Below are 27,058 nucleotides of genomic sequence, written 5' to 3'. Positions count from 1 at the left end.
ATTTGTTTCTGGGGTCACCCTGTAATCTAGCCAGTAAATGCTAAGCAAACAGCTGTGAGCTGTTACTAATAGCCAGGGAACATTTTTGGCTAATGGCCTCTTCCCTGGCTAGTAATTTCAGTCCCCAGTGGTCAGCTTTCCCTCTGCTGGCTATGAAAATGATGCGGGAGCCCACGCCGTTTTGTTTATTTAATTCTTCATTTTATTTAATTTATAAGAAATCCCATGCCCACTGTGCTTGTTTTTGACGCTGCGTAAACTCACCCACAGCATGTCAATTTCTGTAGCGGAGACGCTAATACAAACAAAACAAGTGAGTTATTAGAACGCAGCGTTTTGGATGCAGTGAAAATTCTCACCCCAGGTCTGACGGTAATCCAAGGGTTAAAGCAATGTCCCAAATACCTTTATTTAACTCCAAAATGCATTCATTGCTGTAGAAAAACGCTTGAAAGAATGAATTCAAAAAACGCATGCTGTGTTTTTTTTCACAGCGCTTTTGCTGCCAAGAGGAGCAGAAATTTCTGCAAATACTTAACGTGTGCACATAGCCTTGGGTATGTGCACACATTGCAGATTTAGTGCTTTTTTGTTGCATTTTTTTCTGCATGCAGTTTTGGCAAAACCTGTTGCTAGCAAAGTGAATGAGAAACCTGAAGTGTCATGCAAGCATTGAGTACTTTTTGACTTGCAGATTTGGTGCACAAAATAATCTTCAGCATGTCAATTCTCTGAGCATTTTTCCCTGCATTTTTCACCCATTGAATGCACTGAAAAAAAGTGGCAAAATAGCAACAAAAACATAACTTTTTGAGGCTGCATTTTCCTGCCAGATACAGAAATACTTAATGTGCGTACATACCCTAAGGGTGTGTTCACACTAGGCATTTTTTCTGCATTTTTTTTTCTGCAGCAAAACCTGATCTCTGGGCAGGAAGGAAGCAGCATCGAAAACGCAAGTTTTTGGTGCATTTTTGCCTGAGTTTTTTCAGTGCATTCAATGGGTGAGAAAGCAGGCAAAACGCACCAAAAACGTGGAAAAATGCAGCTATTTTGCTGCTGAGAGATGCTGCAACCTTGCAGAAATTTCTGCAAACAGATTTGGTGCAGAAAGTAATCTTTAGCATGTCAATTCTCTGTGTGTTTTTGCCTGCATTTTTTACCCAAAAACGAGGCAAAATAATGGCAAAAATGCAACTTTTTGAGGCTGCATTTTCCTGCCAAGAGATAAAGAAATACTCAATGTGCACACATGCCCTAAGGATATGTTCACACTTGGCATTTTTTCAGCGTTTTTTTTCTGCAGCAAAACATGATATCTTGGCAAAAAAGAAGCAGCGTCAAAAACCATGTTTCTTGGTGCGGTTTTGCCACGTTTTTGCCGCTTTTTTTTTAGTGCATTCAATGGGTGAAAGACGAAGGTAAAATGCACAGAGAATTGACATGCTGAAGATTATTTTCTGCACCAAATCTGCAAGTCAAGAAACACTCAACAATTGCATGACACTTCAATTTTCTCATTCACTTTGCTGATATCAGGTTTTGCTTCAGGTTTTGTCACAAATCTGTGCAGAAAAAAAGCGTCAAAAAAGCTCTAAATCTGCAATATGCGCACATACCCAAGGCTATTTGGGCTTGTTGAGTACTTGTATATTTTCACACTAGGCGTTCTTTCAGCGTTTTTTTATGCAAATTTTCAGCTGCGCTTTACAGTACCAGCAAGATTTCAGAAATCTCTTCCACACACATTGGTTTTTGTGTCATCAGTATTTTGTGCTTTGGATGGTTTTTTGCACAAAAGAGCTTATCACTTCATTCAGCATTTTTTCAGCATTTTTCACCCATCCTCCTAATGACTAATCCTCTTAAGGGCAATGTCACAGGAATTAAAGTAAAAAACAAACAGATATAAGGGTTAAGTATATAGGGAAAAAAGTAGGGAATTTTCAAATATAGCAAAGTACAAATGTGATTATTAGTGATGAGCGAGCATTAAAATGCTTGGGTGCTCAATGCTCGGGCCGAGCACATTGGAATACTTGGGTGCTCGACCCGAGCAATGAACCCAATGTAAGTCTATGGGAAACTCGAGCATTTTTCAGGCAGCTCCCCCCGGCAGTCTGCAAAGGGCCTAAAAATTGCCCAAATCGATGGGAACAGTGCTCAAATTACATGGGAACAGCATGGGGAAGACCCCTGAAAGCATTTCTGACTCCCAGGTCACTTCTGTCAACAACGTTGTCAGAGGTATTACGCCACTTTTACGGACTCACAATAAACCATACCAAAACTAAACCAAAATGGAATTTCCTGGGAAATATGTTAAGGAACATCCTTTCCAGGGTAATGACTTGTATATAAGGCAAAATAAATAAGCAAAAACAAAAATGCTCCTCCACACCTTGGGCTATGTTCATGCGTTTTTTCACTTTTGCATTGCTTTTTACCAGGAAATGTAATTTTGACATTTTACAACCTTATCTGGCCATGTGGTGTGTGAGATATCATCAGACACATCATGTTTCAATTATGAAGGAGGGACTCTGAGAGTCACAAATCTTATTTTTATAGGGCCATCAGGCAGTCTTTACTATTCTTAAAGGGCCAGCAGTCGGTCCTCACTATTCTTAAAGAACCATCAGCCAGCTATGTTTTACTGTTCCCATTACTAAAGAGTGGGTCTCCTATACTGTTATTGCATATGCAGTGAGTGGCAAGGCTGCCCAAAATTTGGACACACCCCAATACCCCTTTGCAAATTTGGATGCACCCCAATACCCCTTTGAAGAGATTTAGAGGAGGGCCTCCTGAAAGCAATATTCCCATTATTAGGAAGTAGGTCCCCCATTGTGTTTGCCTATGCAGTGAATGCAAGGGTTGCCAAAAATTTGGAGGCACTCCAATGCCCCTTGGAAGAGACGTAGAGGGCCTCATAAAAAAATATTCCCATTATTAGGAAGTGGGTCTCCCATAGTGTTGGCCTATGCAGTGAATGCAAGGGCTACCAAAAATTGTGACGCACTCCAATGCCCCTTGCAAGAGACGTGGAGGAGGGCCTCATTAAAAAATGTTCCCATTAGAAATGCCCATGGACTAAGTGTATGGACTGACAAACTTTTACCCCTGGGGGGTATACATGAACATAATGTATAAAAAAAAATTTTACGGACATCATAAACACCCTTAAAAAAAATTATGTGGGTGTTGCATCACAGATCACCCTGGTGATATGGTGGTGGAGGATGAGGAGAAGGAGGAGGACAAGAGCAAATAGCCAAAATCAGGAAGCATATACCGATGTCTGGGTGTGAAAAGGTGCATGGGAATACACCTCCCAAGAAAAGACACTGGATTTGAGTTTATGTTACGCTGCTATCATTCGGTGGTGTTGAGAAGTCTTGCCTAATCCAGCCCTTGTTCATTTTTATAAGAGTGAGCCTGTCAGCATTTTCAGGTGACAGGCGGATGCGCTTATCAGTTATAATTGCACCAGCAGCACTAAAAACCCGCTCTCATAAAGCGCTGGCAGCAGGGCAGGCCAGGACCTCCAAGGCATAGAGAGCCAGTTCAATCCAGCTTGGATACTCAATAATTATAAGGCACAGAGGAATCACGGAGGATGTTGGTACGGTCGGCAAGGTACTCACACAGCATCTTCCCAAACTTTGCACTCCTTGTGAGAGTACCCCTCGCCTCAGGGCCTGTGCGATGGGAGGGGCTGAGAAAACTCTCCCAGAACTTTGACAGTGCTCCCCTGCCTCTGCTGGATTGAAGTTGTGTCTCTCTTGCCTGTACTCCTTGGTTGTCGAACGAAGTATGCCCTCTGCCGCCAGCGTTTTCAGATGAGAATTTTTTTTATAGTTCCCAAAAAGGGCCTTCTGGTACAGCCCCATTTTTGTAGATCTGTCCGCCTCAGGAATAAGAGATATAAAGTACTCCTTTTAGCGTGGTTCTAGAAGTGTCACCAACCAGTAATGACTGTCACCCAAAATTTTGAGAACACGAGGGTCATGGGAAAGGCAGCGTAACATTAACTCAGCCATGCGTGCCAGACTACTAACAGGCAAGACTTCCGTGTCCTCACCAAGAGGATGACTGACCATACTCTCCTCCTCCTCCTCTCTGTCCTCTGGCCATCCATGCTGAACAGACGGTATGACAGCTGTGCAGGTAGTACCATCTATAGCGCATGAAACTAGCTCCTGTCCTTCCTTCTCCTCCTTCTCCTCTTCCTCATTGTCACCCAATCCACGCTGGGATGAGATGAGGCTGGGCTGTGTGTAATCACCCTGTATGGTTCCTTGCTCCATCTCATCGTGCTACGCCTGCAATACATCCTCTTTGATTGTGAGCAGAGAGTGTTTGAGAAGACAGAGAAGCGGGATGGTGACACTAATTATGGCATCATTGCCGCTCACCATCTTGGTGAAGTCCTCAAAGTTTTGGAGGATGGTACATATGTCTGACATTCATGTCTACTCCTGAGGTCTTATGTGTGGAGTCTGAACTGAATACCGACGGCTTTGTTGATGCTGGTAGTCAACAACTTCCCTCTTCTGCTCACAAATCCTTCCCAACATCTGCAGTGTAGAGTTCCAACGTGTGGGGACATCACACACCAGTCTGTGTGCCGGAAGCTGCAAACGCTGCTGAAACATGGCAAGGGCGGCGGAAGCTGTAGGTGACTTTCTAAAATGGGCACACAGGCAGCGTACTTTAACAAGCAGATCCGGCAGCTCCAGGTAGGATTTGAGAAACCGCTGAACCACAAGGTGAAGCACATGGGCCAGGCATGGTACATGTGTGGGCTCGCCTCGCCTCAGAGCCGCCACCAGGTTCCGGTCATTGTCAGACACGACCATGCCTGGCTGTAGGTTCAGCGGTGTGAGCCACAGATCTGCCTGCTCTTTCAGAGCTGTCCACAACTCTTCAACATTGTGTGGTTTGTCACCTAAGCATATTAGCTTCAGCACAGCCTGTTGCCGCTTGGCCGAGGCAGTGCTGCAGTGCTTCCAGCTTGTGACTGATGTTGTTATTTCGGAGATGGAGGCTGAAAAGTAGGAGGAGGCTGAGGAGGATAAGGTGCAGGAGCTGTAGACCATGGGGGCAACCCTGATTGACCTAGAGCCCGCAATCCTTGGCATCGGGAGGTCGTGTTCCGTCCCAAGGTCCGACTGGGTCCCGGCTTCCACTATGTTAACCCAGTGTGCCGTCAGCGAGATGTACAGTCCCTGCCCACAAGCACTTGTCCACGTGTCCGTGGTTATGTGGACTTTCCCGGTAACTGTGTTGTTGAGGGCACGGCTAATGTTTTAGGACACGTGCTTGTGTAATGCGGGGACAGAACACCGGGAGAAATAGTGGCGGCTGGGGACCGAGTACCGAGGAACGGCCGCCGCCATCAGGTTGCGGAATGCTTCCGTCTCCATGAGCCTAAAAGACAACATTTTGAGCGCAAGCAGTTGTGAAATGTGAGAATTTAGTAGTGTGGCCTGTGGGACGTTGGTTGTGTATTTGCACTTGCGTTCCAAGGACTGGGGTATGAACAACTGAACGCTGCGCTGGGACAAGGACGTGGACGTGCTTCCTGATGCTGCTACTTGTGAGTGTGCAATGACAGGTGCAGGGCAGGAGGCATCTTCGCATGCTCCATGGACAGGGGATTGGCTTGCATGCACAACAGCCGAAGAAGCAATGTTGCCACCTGCAGACACTGTTCCTGGACCCTGGGGTTCGGCCCACAAAGTCAGGTGCTTTGCTGCCATGTGCCTGATCATGCTGTTGGTGGTCAAGCTGGTCATTTTGCCACCCCTGCTGATGCTGGCCTCGCGGTGGTGCAAATGGCCTTTTTGGGGTTATTGGCCGAGTCTTTAAAAAACAACCAGACTCGGGAAGACCTAACAGTTGTACTGGCAACTTCCTTCTTGTTGGTGCTACAGGAAGCAGTTGCCTGCCTTCTGTCTGCAGCCACCACACTGCTTCTTCCTGCCTGTTGGGGTGCTCTGCCTCCCTCCCCCTGTGTGCTGCTGTCCTCACTCTGCATATCCTCCTTCCAGGTTGGGTTAGTCACTATATCATCCACCACCTCGTCTTCCACTTCCGCATCCTGGTCCTCCTCCTGACTTTCTGGCAATTGTGTCTCATCATCGTCCACCTCTTGTGACACTTTCCCAATGTCGCCTTTGTGTGACCGTGGCTGCTCAAATATTTGGGCATCGCTACATGCGATCTCCTCTTGCCCCACTTCAAGTGGACCAGACGAGAGGCCCGAATCTATAAATGGAAAAGTGAACAGTTCTTCAGAGTGTCCAAGTGTGGGATCAGTTGTCTCCGGGAACTCGGCATGGTGGGAGGAAGGAGGATCAGGGTGAGGAATATGCAGTCCAGTCTCACGGCTACTGAGACTTGACCATGTGGAAGATAGGGTGGTGGTGGTGGCTAAGTGATTATAAGCATTATCCGCTATTCAACCAACAACCTTTTGACACTGCTCTGGGTTCAATAGTGGTGTGCTGCGGTCCTCTAGGAATTGGGACAGGAAGGTCGGGCGAGAAGATGTGGGTGTTTTTTTGTGGCACAATTTCAGCTTGCCCACGGCCTTGCCCTCGGCCTTTGCATGCACCATCACCATCATGTCCAGTTCCCCGTCCTTTGCCACGTGCCTTGCCCATTTTAAATGGAGTACAGTATCTTGCATGGTCACTACAAATGACTGAGTTTGGAGCAAACTTATATGTGATCCGTGTGATGGAGAAAACAGAGTTTTAAATACCTGGCCTGTAGGTAGCTAGTTTGAACAGCAAACTGGTGTGAATTGCTTCATTGACACACCGAAATAAATTTTTAATGGAGGCCAGAAATGGCAGTATTTTCTGACAACGTATATGTGATCCTTGTGACAGAGAAAATAGAGTTTTAAATACCTGGCCTGTATGTAACTAGTTTGAACAGCAAACTAGTGTGAATTGCTTCACTGACACACTGAAAGAAATTTTTAATGGAGGCCAGAAATGGCACTATTTTCTGACAACGTATATGTGATCCGTGTGACAGAGAAAACAGAGTTTTAAATACCTGGCCTGCAGGTATCTAGTTTGAACAACAAACTGGTGTGAAATGCTTCACTGACACACTAAAAGAAATTTTTAATGGAGGCCAGAAATGGCACTATTTTCTGACAACGTATATGTGATCCGTGTGACGGAGAAAACACAGTTTTATATAGCTGGATTTCTAGCACTGTAATATGGAAAGGACCTGTCTGTATTCTGCAGTGCCAACAAGCAAATGGTGCAGACAAACAATGTTCTGTGGATTGCTTTTTAAGCAAATAATGAGGATTAAGATCCAAAAAAAAGTATTCCTGGCCCCTGAGACCTGGGCCTTCGTATAGAAATATCTAACAGCAGCATAAGGCAGAATTGGAATGGAGCCTCTTGTGCTATATGCACTGCAGTCTGCTATATACACTGCCTGCCTATATACCCTGCCTGCCTGATATCTCTGCAGATGGATTAGTCCTCAGAAGGACTGTTTGTTAAGATGGATATGTGTAATGTACGGTTTTTCTCCCTACACTACCTAATACACAAGCAAATCTCTCCCTGACGCAGCAGCACCTCTCCCTACTCTGCCTGTTTCTGGAGTGACTGTGAAGAGCACAGCGGCGCCAGGTCTGATATAGACCTGATGACGCTGTGCGGCCAAGCTAATCACTGTAATGCCACAACCAGTATGGCTGCGGCATTGCAATGAGTGGCAGGCAATGCCTGCATGTTGATTGGCGCTCTAAAGAGCGCCAAACATGCAGAGAGGGGACCCGAGCATTCGCCTGAGCATCGCGCAAGTACTCGGCGAGCTCCGAGCGCTTGCGAGTATGCTCGCTCATCACTAGTGATTATGGCTTAAAAATAAATATTTAATACAGAATTTTATGTATTTGTCAACCCCTTTAATACATAATCTTCACATTGGCATTGGTATTGAAATTTGGACTACTAGCTGAACTATACAATTAGCACAAAAGATTTATATACTGATATTTGGACACTTGGCAGGTCCACACAATTAGCACAAAGGATTTAGATGCTGAAATTTGGACTGCTGACTGAACCACACAATTAGCACAAAGGATTTAGATGGTGAAATTTAGATTACTGACTGGAACACACAATTAGCACAAAGAATGTATTTGCTCAAATGTGGACCGGTGTCTGAAACACACGATTAGCACAAAAGATTTTGATGCTGAAATTTGGACAAGCGTGTAGATCACATATTTAGCACAAAGGGTTTAGATGCTTAAATTTGTACTGCTGGCTGGACCACACAATTAGCACAAAAGATTTATATGCTGAAATTTGGACACCTGGCTGGTCCACACAATTAGCAAAAAGGATTTAGATGCGGAAATTTGGACTGCTGACTGAACCACACAATTAGCACAAAGCATTTAGATTGTGAAATTTAGACCGCTGATTGGAATACACAATTAGCAAAAAGTATTTATTTGATCAAACGTGGACCGGTGTCTGGACCACATGATTAGCACAAAGGATTTTGATGCTGAAATTTGGACTAGTGTGTGGACCACACATTTAGCACAAAGGATTTAGATTCTGAAAAGGGCACTAGTGTCTAGCCAACACAATTAGCTCAATGGATTTAGATGTTGAAATTTGGACTGATGTCTGGACCATACAATTAGTTCAAAAGATTTAGATGCTCAAATGTGGACCGGTGTCTGGACCAAACAATTAGCACAAAGGATTTAGATGCTGAATTTTGGACTGCTGACTGAACCACACAATTAGCACAAAGGATTTAGATGGTTAAATTAGGACTGGTGTCTGGCCCTCACAATTAGCTCAAAATAATTAGATGTTCAAATGTGGACTGCTGTCTGGACCACACAATTAACACAAAGGATTTAGATGCTGAAATTTGGACCACTAGCTGGACCTCACAATTAGTACAAAGTATTTATATGCACAAATGTGGACCAGTGTCTGACCACACAATTAACACAAAGGATTTAGATGCTGAAATTTGGACTGGTCTATGGACCAAAAAGTTAGCATAAAGGATTAAAATGCTGTAATTTGAACTGCTGGCTGGACCACACATTTAGCACAAATTATTTATATGCTTTAATTTTTAATGCTCACTGGACCATACAATTAGCACAAAGCATTTAAATGCTGAAATTTGGACTGCTGGCTGGACCAAACATTTAGCACAAAGGAATTAGATTTTGAAATGTGGACTGGTGTCTGACCCACACAATTAGAACAAAGGATTTAGATGTTGAAATTTGGAATTCTGTCTGGACCACACAATTAGAACATAGGATTTAGACGCTCAAATGAGGACCGGTGTCTAGACCAACCAATTAGCACAAAGGATTGAGATGCTCAACAGTAGACTGGTGTCTGGACCAAACAATTAGCATAAAGGATTTAGATGCTGATATTTGGACTGCTAGTTGGACCTCACAATTAGTAAAAAGCATTTCGATACTGAAATTTAGATTGCTGGCTAAACCAAACATTTAGCACAAAGGATGTAGATTCTGAAATGTGGACTGGTATATGACCCACACAATTAGCACAAAAGATTTAGATGTTCAAATGTGGACCAGTGTCTGGACCACACAATTAATACAAAGGATTTAAATGCTGAAATTTGGACTGCTGGCCGGACCACACAATTAGCACAAAAGATTTATGTGCTTAAATTTGGACTGCTGGCTGGACCATACAATTAGAAGAAATAATTTAGATGCTGAAATGTAGACTGCTTGTTGGACCAAACATTTAGCACAAAGCCTTTAGATTCTGAAATGTGGTCTGATGTCTGGACCACACAATTAACACAAAGGATTTAGATGATTAAATTTGGACTGCTGACCAGACCACACAATTAGCACAAAATATTTATAAGCTGAAATTTGGACTCCTGGCTGGTCCATAAAATTAGCACAAAGGATTTAGATGTTGAAACTATGACTGCTGACTTGACCACACAATTAACACAAAGGATTAGATGCTCAAATGTTGACCGATGTCTGGACCACACAATTAACACAAAGGATTTAGTTGTTGAAATTTTGATCTCTGGCTAGACCACACAATAAGCACAAAATATTTATATGCTGAAGTTTGGACTCGTGGATGGTGCACACAATTTTGAAATGTGGACTGGTGTCTGACCCACACAATTAGCACAAAGGATGTAGATGCTGAAATTTGGACTACTGATTGGGCCACACAATTATCACAAAGGATTTAGATACTGAAATCTTGACTAGTTTCTGGACCACATAATCAGCACAAATGATTTAGAACGTGAAATTTGACTGATGACTGGACCACAGAATTAGCACAAAGAATAGAGATGCTGAAATTTGGACTGGAGTCTGAACCACACAATTAACACAAAGTATTTAGATGCTGAAATTTGGACAGCTGGCTGGACCACACAATTTGCACAATGTTTAGATGGTGAAATTTGGACTGCTGACTGGATCATACAATGAACAGAAAAGAATTGGATGCTCAAATGTGGATCAGTGTCTGGACCACACAATAAGCAAAAAGGATTTAGATGCTGAAATTGGGACTGCTAGCTGGATCATATGATTAGCACAAAGGATTTAGATGCTCAAATGAGAACTAGAGTTTGGACCACACAATTACCACAAAGGATTTAGATGCTGAAATTTGGACTGATGACTGGACCACAGAATTAGCACAAAGGATTGAGATGCTGAAATTTGGACAGATGTCTGGACCACACAATTAGAAAAAAGGGATTTAGATACTGAAATTAGAACAGCTGGTTGGACCACACAATTAGCACAAAGGATTTAGATGCAGAAATTTGGACTGTTGTCTGGCCCACACAATTAGCACAAAGGATTTAAATGTTGAAATTTGGACTGCAGGCTGGACCACACAATTAGCACAAAGGATTTAGATGCTCAAATTTGGACTGTTGTCTGGACCACACAATTAATACTAAAGATTTAGATGTTGAAATTTGGACTGCTGGCTGGACCAAAAATTTAGCACAAAGGATTTAAATGCTGAAATGTGAACTGCTGGCTGGACCAAACAATTAGCACAAAAGATTTATATGCTGAAATTTTGACTGGTGTCTGACCCACATAATTAGCACACAGGATTTAGATGCTCAAATGTGGAACAGTGTCTGGACCACACAATTAACACAAAGGATTTAAATGCTGAAATTTGAACTGCTGGCTGGATCACACAATTAGCACAAAAGATTTATATGATGAAATTTGGACTGCTGGCTGGACCATACAATTAGCACAAAGTATTTAGATTCTGAAATTTGGACTACTAGCTAGACCAAACATTTAGCATAAAGGATTTAAATTCTGATATGTGGACTGATGTTTGACCCACACAATTAGCACAAAGGATTTAGATGTTGAACTTCTGACTGCTGGCTGGACCACACAATTAGCACTAATGATTTAGATGCTCAAATTTGGACCAATGTCTGGACCACACATATAAAACAAAGGATTTAGATGCTCAAATTTGGACTGCTGGCTAAACCACACAAAAAGCACAAAAGATTTATATGCTGAAATTTGGACTCCTGGCTTGTCCACACAATAAGCACAGTTTAGATGCTAATATTTGGACTAGTGTCTGGACCACACATTTAGCACAAGGGATTTAGATGCTTAAATTTGGATTGCTGGCTGGACCACACAATTGCCACAAAGCATTTAGATGCTGAAATTTGGACTGCCGGTGTAACCAAACATTTTGCACAAAGGACTTAGATTCTAAAATGTGGACTGGTGTCTGGCCCACAAAATTAACTCAAAGGATTTAGATGTAGAAATTCTGACTGCCGGCTGGACCACACAATTAGCGCAGAAAGGTTTTAGAAGCTCAAAATTTGGACTGGTGTCTGGACCACACAATTAACAGAAAGGATTTAGATGCTGAAATTTCAACTGCTGTCTAGACCACAGTGTTAGCACAAAAATTTATATGCTGAAATTTGGAATCCTGGCTTGTCCATACAATAAGCAAAAACGATTTAGATGTTGAAATTTGGACTGGTGTCTGGCTCACACAATTAGCACAAAAAATTTAGATGCTCAAATGTGGACAGGTGTCTGGACCACACAATTAACACAAAGGATTTAGATGTTCTAATTTGGACTGCAAACTGGACCCTACAATTAGGACCAACGATTTATATGCTGAAATTTGGAATCCTGGCTGGTCCACATAATGAGCAAAAAGGTTTTAAATGCTGAAACTTGGACTGCTGACTGGACCACACAATTAGTACAATGATTTAGATGATGAAATTTGGATTGCTGACTGGATCACACAACTAACAAAAAGGAATTGGATGCTCAAATGTGGATCGGTGTCTGGACCACACATTTAGCACAAAGGATTTAGATGCTTAAATTTGAACTGCAGGCAGGACCACACAATTAGCAAAAAGCATTTAATGCTGAAATTTGGACTGCTGGCGGAACCAAAAATTTAGCACAATGGATTTAAATGCTCAATTGTGGACTGGTGTCTAGCCCACACAATTAGCACAAAAGATTTATATGCTGAAATTTGGACTGTTGTCTGGCCCACTCAATTAGCTCAAAGGATTTAAATGTTGAAATTTGGACCGCTAGCTGGATCACATGATTAGCAGAAAGGATTTAGATGCTCAAATGAGGACTAGCGTTTGGACCACACGATTACCACAAAGGATTGAGATGCTGAAATTAGGACTGATGTCTGGACCACACAATTAGAAAAAAGGGATTTAGATACTGAAATTTGGACAGCTGGTTGGACCACACAATTAGCACAAAGGATTTAGATGCTGAAATTTTGACTGTTGTCTGGCCCACACAATTAGCACAACGGATTTAGATGTTGAAATTTGGGCTGCTGGCTGGACCACTCAATTAGCACAAAGGATTTAGATGCTGAAATTTGAACTGCTGGCTGGACCACACAATTAGCACAAAAGATTTATATGCTGAAATTTGGACTGGTGTCTGACCCACATAATTAGCACAAAGGATTTAGATCCTCAAATGTGGAACAGTGTCTGTACCACACAATTAACACAAAGGATTTAGATGCTGAAATTTGAACTGCTGACTGGACCAAACAATTAGCACAAAGGATTTATGTGCGGAAATTTGGACTGCTGGCTGGACCATACAGTTAACACAAAGCATTTAGATGCTGAAATTTGGACTACTAGCTGGACCATACATTTAGCATAAAGGATGTAAAGTCTGATATGTGGACTGATGTTTGACCCACACAATTAGCACAAGGGATTTAGATGTTGAAATTCTGACTGCTGGCTGGACGAGACAATTAGCGCTAAGGAATTAGATGCTCAAATTTGGACCAATGTCTGGACCACACATATAGCACAAAGGATTTAGATGCTCAAATTTGGACTGCTGGCTAGACCACACAATTAGCACAAAATATTTATATGCTGAAATTTGTACTCCTGGTTTGTCCACACAATTAGCACAAAGGATTTAGATGTTGAAATTTGGAATGCTGGCTGGACCACACAATTAGCATAAGGGATTTAGATGCTGAAATTTGGACCGGTGTCAGGACCTCATAGTTAACAAAAATTATTTATATGCTGAAATTTGGACTGCTGGCTAGACCACATAATTAGCACAAAAAATGTATATGCTGAAATTTGGACTCCTGGCTGGTCCACACAATTAGCACAAAGGATTTAAATGCTCAATTGTCGACTTGTGTCTGACCCACACAAATAGCACAAATGATTTAGACGTTGAAATTTGGACTGCTGGATGGACCACACAATTAGTAGAAAGCATTTATATGCTCAAATGTGGACCAGTGTCTGGACCACACAATTAACATAAAGGATTTAGATGCTGAAATTTGGACTGTTATCAGGACCATACATTAAGCACAAGGGTTTTAAATGCTAAAAAGTGGACCAGTGTCTGGACCACACAATTAACACAAAGGATTTGAATGGTGATATTTGGACTGCTGGCTGGACCATATAATTAGCACAAAAGATTTATATGCTGAAATATGGACTGCTGGCTGGTTCAAATATTTAGCACAAAGGATTTTGATTCTGAAATGTGGACTGGTGTCTAACCCACACAATTAGCACAAAGGATTCAGATGTTGAAATTCGGTCTGCTGTCTGGACCACACAATAAGCACAAAGGATGTAGATGCTCAATTTAGTCCAGATTTAGAAAAAACAAAGGATTTAAATGCTGAAATTTGAGCTGCTACCTGGACCACACAATTAGCACAAAAGATTTATATGCTGAAATTTGGACTCCTGGCTAGTGATGAGCGAGTATGTTCGGTTAACCCTTTAGGCATGTATGCTCGGACGAGTACCGAGTATTTTCAGCGCGCTCGGTGATTTGCTTGAATCACTCCCGTGCATGATTTGCCACTGTTTAATAGCTTTAATACATGTGAGGAATGCTTAAGAAACATGCATTCCTCCCATGTATTAAAGCTGTCAAACAGATGCAAATCATGCTCACGGGAGTGATTCAAAAATATCACCAAGCAGGCTGAAGATATTCGGCACTCGCCCGAGCATACTCGCAAAAATGGTTGACGGAACATCACTACTCCTGTCTGGTCTACACAATTAGCACAAAGGAATTAGATGGTGAAATTTGGACCGCTGACTGGACCACACAATTAGCACAAAGGATTTAGATGACTAAATTTGGACTGCTGGCTGGACCGCACAATTTGCACAAAGCATGTAGATGCCGTAATTTGAACTGCTGGCGGGAACAAACATTTAGCACAAAGGATTTAGATGTTGAAATTTGAGCCAGTGTCTGGCCCATACATTTAGCACAAAGGATTTAGATGCTCAATTGTGGACTGCTGTCTGGACCACACAATTAACACAAAGGATTTAGATGCTCAAATGTGGACCAGTGTCTGGACCACACAATTAGCACAAAGAATTTAGATGCTGAAATATGGACTGATGTCTGGACTACATAATTAACACAAAGGATTTAGATGATGAAATTTGGACTGGTGTCTGGACCATACAATTAGCACAAAGGATTTAGATGATGAAATTTGGACTGCTAGCTGGACCACACAATTATTACAAAGGATTTAGATATTGAGTTTTGGACTGGTGTCTGGACCATACAATTAGCATAAAGCATTTAATTACTGAAATTTAGATTGCTGTCTAAACCAAACAATTAGTACAAAGTGTTTAGATTCTGAAATGTGTTGGACTGCTGACTGGACCAAACTGTTAGCACAAAGGATTTAGATACTTAAATTTGGACTGTTGTCTGAACTGTACAATTAGCACAAAGCATTTAGATAATGAAATTTGGATTGCTGGCTAGACTTCACAATTAGCACAAAGGATTAAGATGCTGAAATGTGGAACGGTGTCTGGATCACACAATTAGCACAAAGGTTTTAGATGCTGAAATATAGTTTGACGGCTGGACCACACAATTAATGCAAAGGACTAGATACTGAAATGTGGACTGCTGGCTAGACAACACAATTAGCACAAAGTGTTTAAATGCTGAAATATGGACTGGTGTCTGGACCACACAATTAGCAGAAAGGATTTGGATGCTGAAATTTGGACTGCTGACTGGGTCACACAATTAGCACAAAGGATTTAGATGCTCTACTTTGGATTGGTGTCTGGACCACACAATTAACACAAAAGGATTTAGATGCTGAAATTTGGACTCCTTGCTGGTCCACACATTTTGCACAAAGGATTTACATGCTGAAATTTGAACTGCTGACTGTGCCACATAATTTACACAAAGGATTTAGATGGTGAAATTTGGACTGCTGATTGGACCACACAATTAGCACAAAGGATTTAGATGTTAAATTGTGAACCGGTGTCTAGACTTAACAATTAGCACAAAGGATTTAAATGCTCAATTGTGGACTAAAGTCTGGACCACATTATTAGCACTAAGGATTTAGATGCTTAAATTTGGACTAGGGACTGGATCACAAAATTAGCACATAGCATTTAGATGCTTTAATTTGGACTGTTGGCTGGACCACACAATTAGCACAAAGCATTTAGATGCTGAAATTTGGATTGGTGTCTCGACCAAATAGTTAGCAGAAAGGATTTAAATACTGAAATGTGGACTGGTGTCTGGACCACACAATTAGCACAAAGAATTTAGATGATGAAATTTGAACTGGTGTCTGGACCAAAAGGTTGGCACAAAGGATTTAAATTCTGAAATGTGGACTGGTGTCTGGACCACACAAGTAGCAGAAAAGATTTAGATGTTGAAATTTGGACTGGTGTATGGACCAAAAAGTTAGCACAAAGGATTTAAATGCTGAAATTTGAACTGCTGGCTGGACCACACATTTAGCACAAAGCATTTGGGTGCTGAAATTTGGACTGCTGGCTGGACCAAATATATAGCACAAAGGATTTAGATTCTGGACTGTGGACTGGTGTCTGACCAACAAAAATAGCAAAAAGGATTTAGATGTTAAAATGTGGACAGCTGGCTGGTCAACACAATTAGCACAATTGATTTAGATGCTCAAATTTGGACCAATGTCTGGACCACACAATTAACAAAAAGGATTTAGAGGCTGAAATTTGGACTCTTGGCTAGACCACACAATTAGCTCAAAAAATTTATATGTTGAAATTTGAACTCCTGGCTGGTCCATTCAATTAACACAAAGGATTTAGATGTTGAAATTTGGACTGCTGGCTGGACCACATAATTAGCACAAAGGATTTAGATGCTCAAATGTGGAACGGTGTCTGGACCTCAGAATTAGCACAAAGGATTGAGATGCTGAAATTTGGACTGGTGTCTGAACCACACAATTAACAAAATGATTTAGATGCTGAAATTTGGACAGATGGATTGACCACACAATTAGCACAAAGAATTTAGATGCTGAAATTTGGACTGTTGTCTGGCCCACACAATTAGCTCAAAATATTTAGATGTTGAAATTTGGATTGCTGGCTGGATCACACAGTTAGCACAAAGGATTTAAATGTTCAAATGTGAACTGGTGTTTGGACCACACAATTAGCACAAAGGATTTAGATGCTGAAATTTGTACTGTTGTCTGAACCAAAAAGTTAGCATAAAGGATTTAAATGTTGAAATTTGAACTGCTGGCTGAACCACAAAATTAGCACAAAAGATTTTTATGATTTAATTTGGACTGTAGGCTAGACCACACAAAAAGCACAAAAGATTTATATGCTGAAATTTGGACTCCTGGCTTGTCCACACAATTAGCACAAAGGATTTAAATGCCGAAATTTGGACTAGTGTCAGGACCACACATTTAGCACAAGGGATTTAGATGCTTAAATTTGGATTGCTGGCTGAACTACACAATTACCACAAAGCATTTAGATGCTGAAATTTGGACTGCCGGTGTAACCAAACATTTTGCACAAAGGACTTAGATTCTAAAATGTGGACTGGTGTCTTGCCCACACAATTAGCTCAAAGGATTTAGATGTAGAAATTCTGACTGCCGGCTGGACCACACACTTAGCGCAGAAAGGTTTTAGATGCTGAAATTTCGACTGCTGTCTAGACCACAGTGTTAGCACAAAAATTTATATGCTGAAATTTGGAATCCTGGCTGTTCCACACAATTACCAAAAAGGCTTTAAATGCTGAAACTTGGACTGCTTACTGGACCACACAATTAGTACAATGATTTAGATTGTGAAATTTGGACTGCTGACTGGATCACACAATTAACAAAAAGGAATTGGATGCTCAAATGTGGATCGGTGTCTGGACCACACATTTAGCACAAAGGATTTAGATGCTTAAATTTGTACTGCAGGCTGGACCACACAATTAGCACAAATCATTTAATGCTGAAATTTGGACTGCTGGCGGAACCAAAAATTTAGCACAAAGGATTTAAATGCTCAATTATGGACTGGTGTCTGGCCCACACAATTAGCACAAAAGATTTATATGCTGAAATTGGGACTGGTGTCTGGCCCATTCAATTAGCTCAAAGGATTTAAATGTTGAAATTTGGACTGCTAGCTGGATCACATGATTAGCACAAAGGATTTAGATGCTCAAATGAGAACTAGTGTTTGGACCACACAATTACCACAAAGGATTTAAATGCTGAAATTTGGACTGATAACTGGACCACACAATTAGCACAAAGGATTGAGATGCTGAAATATGGACTGATGTCTGGACCACACAATTAGAAAAAAGGGATTTAGATACTAAAATTTGGACAGCTGGTTGGACCACACAATTAGCACAAAGGATTTAGATGCTGAAATTTTGACTGCTGTCAGGCCCACACAATTAGCACAAATGATTTAGATGTTGAAATTTGGACAGCTGGCTGGACCAAACAATTAGCACAAAGGATTTAGATACTGAAATTTAAACTGCTGGCTGGACCACACAATTAGCACAAAAGATTTATATGCTGAAATTTGGACTGGTGTCTGACCCACATAATTAGCACAAAGGATTCAGATGCTCAAATGCGGAACAGTGTCTGGACCACACAATTAACACAAAGGATTTAGATGGTGAAATTTGAACTGCTGGCTGGACCAAACAATTAGCACAAAGGATTTATATGCTGAAATTTGGACTGCTGGCTGGACCATACAGTTAGCACAAAGCATTTAGATGCTGAAATTTGGACTATTAGCTTGACCAAACATTTAGCATAAAGGATTTAAATTCTGATATGTGGACAGATGTTTGACCCACACAATTAGCACAAAGGATTTAGATGTTGAAATTCTGACTGCTGGCTGGACCAGAAAATTAGCACTAAGGATTTAGATGCTCAAATTTGGACCAATGTCTGGACCACACATATAACACAAAGGATTTAGATGCTCAAATTTAGACTGCTGGCTAGACCACACAATTAGCACAAAAGATTTATATGCTGAAATTTGGACTCCTGGCTTGTCCACACAATTAGCACAAAGGATTAAGATGTTGAAATTTGGACTCCTGGCTTGTCCACACAATTAGCACAAAGGATTTAGATGTTGAAATTTGGAATGCTGGCTGGACCACACAATTAGCACAAGGGATTTAGATGCTCAAATTTGGACCGGTGTCTGGACGACACAATTAACAAAAATTATTTATATTCTGAAATTTGGACTGCTGGCTAGACGACACAATTAGCACAAAAAATTTATATGCTGAAAATTGGATTCCTGTCTGGCCCACTCAATTAGCGCAAAGGATTTAAATGTTGAAATTTGGACTGCTAGCTGGATCACATGATTAGCACAAAGGATTTAGATGCTCAAATGAGGACTAGTGTTTGGACCACACAATTACCACAAAGGATTTAGATGCTGAAATTTGGACTGATGACTGGACCACACAATTAGCACAAAGGATTGAGATGCCGAAATTTGGACTGATGTCTGGACCACACAATTAGAAAAAAGGGATTTAGATTCTAAAATATGGACAGCTGGTTGGACCACACAATTAGCACAAAGGATTTAAATGCTGAAATTTTGACTGCTGTCAGGCCCACACAATTAGCACAAAGGATTTAGATGTTGCAATTTGGACTACTGGCTGGACCAAACAATTAGCACAAAGGATTTAGATGCTGAAATTTGAACTGCTGGCTGGACCACACAATTAGCACAAAAGATTAATATGCTGAAATTTGGAATGGTGTCTGACTCACATAATTAGAACAAAGGATTTAGATGCTCAAATGTGGAACAGTGTCTGGACCACACAATTAACACAAAGGATTTAGATGCTGAAATTTCGACTGCTGTCTAGACCACAGTGTTAGCACAAAAATTTATATGCTGAAATTTGGAATCCTGGCTGTTCCACCCAATTAGCAAAAAGGCTTTAAATGCTGAAACTTGGACTGCTGACTGGACCACACAATTAGTACAATGATTTAGATGTTGAAATTTGGACAGCTGGCTGGACCAAACAATTAGCACAAAGGATTTAGATGCTGAAATTTGAACTGCTGGCTGGACCACACAATTAGCACAAAAGATTTATATGCTGAAATTTGGACTGGTGTCTGAACCACATAATTAGCACAAAGGATTCAGATGCTCAAATGTGGAACAGTGTCTGGACCACACAATTAACACAAAGGATTTAGATGCTGAAATTTGAACTGCTGGCTGGACCAAACAATTAGCACAAAGGATTTATATGCTGAAATTTGGACTGCTGGCTGGACCATACAGTTAGCACAAAGGATTTAGATGCTGAAATTTGGACTATTAGCTGGACCAAACATTTAGCTTAAAGGATTTAAATTCTGATATGTGGACTGATGTTTGACCCACACAATTAGCACAAAGATTTAGATGTTGAAATTCTGACTTCTGGCTGGACCAGAAAATTAGCACTAAGGATTTAGATGCTCAAATTTGGACCAATGTCTGGACCACACATATAACACAAAGGATTTAGATGCTCAAATTTACACTGCTGGCTAGACCACACAATTAGCACAAAAGATTTATATGCTGAAATTTGGACTCCTGGATTGTCCACACAATTAGCACAAAGGATTTAAATGTTGAAATTTGGAATGCTGGCTGGACCACACAATTAGCACAAGGGATTTAGGTGCTCAAATTTGGACCGGTGTCTGGACGACATAATTAACAAAAAATATTTATATGCTGAAATTTGGACTGCTGGCTAGACCACACAATTAGCACAAAAAATTTATATGCTGAAAATTGGATTACTGGCTGGTCCACACAATTAGCACAAAAGATTTATATGCTGAAATTTAGACTGGTGTCTGGCCCATTCAATTAGCTCAAAGGATTTAAATGTTGAAATTTGGACTGCTATCTTTATCACACAATTAGCTCAAAAGATTTAGATGTTGAAATTTGGATTGCTGGATGGACCACACAGTTAGTACTAAGGATTTAGATGCTCAAATGTGGACCTATATCTGGACCACACAATTAGCACAAAGGATTTAAATGCTCAATTGTGGACTTGTGTCTGGACTACACAGTTAGCACAAAGGATTTAGATGCTGAAATTTGGACGGGTGTCTGGATCAAAAAATTAGCACATAGGATTTAGATGCTGAAATTTGGGTTGCTAACTGACCACACAATTAGTACAAAGCATTTATATGCTCAAATGTGGACCAGTGTCTGGACCACACAATTAACACAAAGGATTTAGATGAATTTGGACTCCTGGCTAGTGATGAGCAAGTATGTTCGGTTAACCCTTTCGGCATGTATGCTCGGACGAGTACAGAGTATTTTCAGCGTGCTCTGTGATTTGCTTGAATCACTCCCGTGCATGATTTGCCACTGTTTAATAGCTTTAATACATGTGAGGAATGCTTAACTAACATGCATTCCTCCCATGTATTAAAGCTGTCAAAAAGATGCAAATCATGCTCACGAGAGTGATTCAAAAATATCACAAAGCAGGCTGAAGATATTCAGTAATCGCCCCAGCATACTCGCCAAAATGGTTAACGGAACATCACTACTCCTGTCTGGCCTACACAATTAGCACAAAGGAATTAGATGATGAAATTTGGACCGCTGACTGGACCACACAATTAGCACAAAGGATTTAGATGCTTAAATTTGGACTGCTGGCTGGACCGCACAATTAGCAAAAAGCATTTAGATGCTGAAATTTGAACTGCTGGTGGGAACAAACATTTAGCACAAAGGTTTTAGATGTTGAAATTTGAGCCAGTGTCTGGCCCATACATTTAGCACAAAGGATTTAGATGCTCAATTGTGGACTGCTGTTTGGACCACACAATTAACACAAAGGATTTAGATGCTCAAATGTGGACCAGTGTCTGGACGACACAATTAGCACAAGAAATTTAGATGCTGAAATATGGACTGATGTCTGGACCACATAATTAACACAAAGGATTTAGATGATGAAATTTGGACTGGCGTCTGGACCATACAATTAGCACAAAGGATTTAAATGCTTAAATTTGGACTGCTACCTGGACCACACAATTATTACAAAGGATTTAGATACTGAGTTTTGGACTGGTGTCTGGACCATACAATTAGCATAAAGCATTTAAATACTGAAATTTAGATTGCTGTCTAAACCAAACAATTAGTACAAAGGGTTTAGATTCTGAAATGTGTTGGACTGTTGGCTGGACCACACAATTAGCACAAAGCATTTAGATGCTGAAATTTGGACTGGTGTCTGGACCAAATAGTTAGCAGAACGGATTTAAATGCTGAAATGTGGACTGGTGTCTGGACCAGACAATTATCACAAAGAATTTAGATGCTGAAATTTGAACTGGTGTCTGGACCAAAAGGTTGGCACAAAGGATTTAAATTCTGAAATGTGGACTGGTGTCTGGACCATGCAAATAGCAGAAAAGATTTAGATGTTGAAATTTGGACTGGTGTATGGACCAAAAATTTAGCACAAAGGATTTAAATGCTGAAATTTGAACTGCTGGCTGGACCACACATTTAGCACAAAGCATTTGGGTGCTGAAATTTGGACTGCTGGCTGGACCAAATATAAAGCACAAAGAATTTAGATTCTGAACTGTGGACTGGTGTCTGACCAACAAAAATAGCAAAAAGGATTTAGATGTTGAAATTTGGACAGCTGGCTGGTCAACACAATTAGCACAATTGATTTAGATGCTCAAATTTGGAAGGATGTCTGGACCACACAATTAACAAAAAGGATTTAGATGCTGAAATTTGGACTCTTGGCTTGACCACACAAACACCTCAAAAGATTTATATGTTGAAATTTGAACTCCTGGCTGGTCCATTCAATTAACACAAAGGATTTAGATGTTGAAATTTGGACTGCTGGCTGGACCACATAATTAGCACAAAGGATTTAGATGCTCAAATGTGGAACGGTGTCTGGACCTCAGAATTAGCACAAAGGATTGAGATGCTGAAATTTGGACTGGTGTCTGAACCACACAATTAGCAAAATGATTTAGATGCTGAAATTTGGACAGCTGGCTTGACCACACAATTAGCACAAAGTATTTAGATACTGAAATTTGGACTGTTGTCTTGCCCACACAATTAGCTCAAAATATTTAGATGTTGAAATTTTGATTGCTGGCTGGATCACACAGTTAGCACAAAGGATTTAAATGTTCAAATGTGAACTGGTGTTTGGACCACACAATTAGCACAAAGTATTTAGATGCTGAAATTTGGACATTTGTCTGAACCAAAAAGTTAGCATAAAGGATTTAAATGTTGAAATTTGAACTGCTGGCTGAACCACAAAATTATCACAAAAGATTTATATGCTTTAATTTGGACTGTTGGCTAGACCACACAAAAAGCACAAAAGATTTATATGCTGAAATTCGGACTCCTGGCTTGTCCACACAATTAGCACAAAGGATTTAGATGCTGAAATTTGGACTAGTGTCTGGACCACGCATTTAGCACAAGGGATTTAGATGCTTAAATTTGGATTGCTGGCTGGACCACACAATTAGCACAAAGCATTTAGATGTAGAAATTCTGACTGCCGGCTGGACCACACAATTAGCGCAGAAAGGTTTTAGAAGCTCAAAATTTGGACTGGTGCCTGGACCACACAATTAACAGAAAGGATTTAGATGCTGAAATTTCGACTGCTGTCTAGACCACAGTGTTAGCACAAAAATTTATATGCTGAAATTTGGAATCCTTGCTCGTCCATACAATTAGCAAAAACGATTTAGATATTGAAATTTGGACTTGTGTCTGGCTCACACAATTAGCACAAAAAAATTAGATGCTCAAATGTGGACCGGTGTCTGGACCACAAAATTAACACAAGGGATTTAGATGCTCTAATTTGGACTGCAAACTGGACCCTACAATTAGGACAAACAATTTATATGCTGAAATTTGGATTTCTGGCTTTTCCAAACAATTAGCACAAAGGATTTAGATGTTGAAATTTGGAATGCTGGCTGGACCACACAATTAGCACTAGGGATTTAGATGCTCAAATTTGGACCGGTGTCTGGACGACACAATTAACAAAAATTATTTATATTCTGAAATTTGTACTGCTGGCTAGACCACACAATTAGCAGAAAAAAATTATATGCTGAAATTTGGACTCCTGGCTGGTCCACACAATAAGCATAAAGGATTTAGATGCTGAAATTTGGACTGTTGTCTGGCCCACACAATTAGCTCAAAAGATTTAGATGTTGAAATTTGGATTGCTGGATGGACCACACAGTTAGTACTAAGGATTTAGATGCTCAAATGTGGACCGATATCTGGGCCACACAATTAGCACAAAGGATTTAAATTCTCAATTGTGGACTTGTGTCTGGACTACACAATTAGCACAAAGGATTTAGATGCTGAAATTTGGACGGGTGTCTTTATCAAAAAATTAGCACATAGGATTAAGATGCTGAAATTTGGATTGCTAACTGACCACACAATTAGTACAAAGCATTTATATGCTCAAATGTGGACCAGTGTCTGGACCACACAATTAACACAAAGAACTTAAATTCTCAAATGTGGATTGGTGACTGGACCACACAATTAGCATAAAGGATTTAGATGGTAAAATTTGGACTGGTGTCGGGACCAAAAAGTTAGCACAAATGATTTAAATGCTGAAATTTGATCTGCTGGCTGGACCATACAATTAGCACAAAGCATTTAGATGCTGAAATTTGGACTGCTGGCTGGACCAAATTTTTAGCACAAAGGATTTAGATTCGGAACTGTTAAATGCTGTCTGATCCACACAAATAGCACAAATGATTTAGATGTTGAAATTTGGACTGCTGGATGGACCACACAATTAGTAGAAAGCATTTATATGCTCAAATGTGGACCAGTGTCTGGACCACACAATTAACACAAAGGATTTAGATTCTGAAATTTGGACTGTTAGCTGGACCATACATTTAGCACAATGGATTTAAATGCTAAAAAGTGGACCAGTGTCTGGACCACACAATTAACATAAAGGATTTGAATGGTGAAATTTGGACTGCTGGCTGAACCATAAAATTAGCACAAAAGATTTATATGCTGAAATATGGACTGCTGGCTGGACCAAATATTTAGCACAAAGGATTTAGATTCTGAAATATGGACTGGTGTCTGACCCACACAATTAGCAAAAAGGATTTAGATGTTGAAATTCGGACTGCTGGCTGGACCACACAATTAGCACAAAGGATGTACATGCTCAATTTAGTCCAGATTAAAAAAAAACAAAGGATTTAAATGCTGAAATTTGAACTGCTAGCTGGACCACACAATTAGCACAAAAGATGTATATGCTGAAATTTGGACTCCTGGCTAGTGATGAGCAAGTATGTTCGGTTAACCCTTTCGGCATGTATGCTCGGACGAGTACCGAGTATTTTCAGCGTGCTCTGTGATTTGCTTGAATAACTCCCGTGCATGATTTGCCACTGTTTAATAGCTTTAATACATGTGAGGAATGCTTAACAAACATGCATTCCTCCCATGTATTAAAGCTGTCAAAAAGTTGCAAATCATGCTCACGAGATTGATTCAAAAATATCACCAAGCAGGCTGAAGATATTCAGTACTCGCCCGAGCATACTCGCCAAAATGGTTGACGGAACATCACTACTCCTGTCTGGTCTACACAATTAGCACAAAGGAATTAGATGGTGAAATTTGGACCGCTGACTGGACTACACAATTAGCCCAAAGGATTTAGATGCTTAAATTTGGACTGCTGGCTGGACGGCGCAATTAGCACAAAGCATTTAGATGCTGAAATTTGAACTGCTGGTGGGAACAAACATTTAGCACAAAGGATTTAGATGTTGAAATTTGAGCCAGTGTCTGGCCCATACATTTAGCACAAAGGATTTAGATGCTCAATTGTGGACTGCTGTCTGGACCACACAATTAACACAAAGGATTTAGATGCTGAAATATGGACTGATGTCTGGATCACATAATTAATACAAAGGATTTAGATGATGAAATTTGGACTGGCGTCTGGACCATACAATTAGCACAAAGGATTTAAATGCTTTAATTTGGACTGCTAGCTGGACCACACAATTATTACAAAGGATTTAGATACTGAGTTTTGGACTGGTATATGGACCATAAAATTAGCATAAAGCATTTAAATACTGAAATTTAGATTGCTGTCTAAACCAAACAATTATTACAAAGGGTTTAGATTCTGAAATGTGTTGGACTGTTGGCTGGACCACACAATTAGCACAAAGCATTTAGATGCTGAAATTTGAACTGGTGTCTGGACCAAATAGTTAGAACTGATTTAAATGCTGAAATGTGGACTGGTGTCTGGACCACACAATTAGAGATGAGCGTTGTTCTACTCGAACTGTTCGCCAATCTCAAATTCGAGCTGTTTTGGGCGGTGTTCGAGCCGTTCGGCGAACACGAACAATTTGAGAAAAATTCGGCTGTTCGAGGTTATGTTCGATAAGTGTTCGTGCACCAAAATCATAACTGGATTTTTTCTCAGTAATGATGAAAATTAATGTTAATACGCAGTTTGAGTGTACAGCGGGGTGGGGGGAGGGGCAGGGGATGGATCTCTGCAGGAACAATGAAGATCTCCATTTTTTTTTCTCTTTCCCGCATTTGCAGTGGGGAGGTGCAATCTGTCAGCCTATCAGCAGCGCACACAAGGAGCGAAGTGCTTTTTTTCACACAAGCAAGGGCATGTGTCATTGGCAGTGTATGTCACATGTCCTTGCCCTATAAGACCAAGCCATTTTCCCCGTCGCCACCATTTTCTCACTGCTGCAGCTGCGTGTTAGACGGCACCGCAGTTGCTGTGTGCGCTATACCTTGTTAATTTCAAGCCAATTTTCGCACAAATATACAGATAGCTTGGGAGTAGGGAATAGTTGTGATTGCAGTCCTTTTAAGGACTAGGTTACAGCATTTCCTACGACTTTCATCAGGGAGGTCTGTGCTC

This window comes from Phyllobates terribilis, unplaced genomic scaffold (genome assembly GCF_046119375.1).
Source record: "Phyllobates terribilis strain yellow unplaced genomic scaffold, ASM4611937v1 Scaffold_2__4_contigs__length_985480577, whole genome shotgun sequence".
Classification (NCBI taxonomy): Eukaryota; Metazoa; Chordata; class Amphibia; order Anura; family Dendrobatidae; genus Phyllobates; species Phyllobates terribilis.
The sequence above is the reverse complement of the archived record's forward strand: the minus strand, read 5'-3'. Positions refer to the sequence as shown.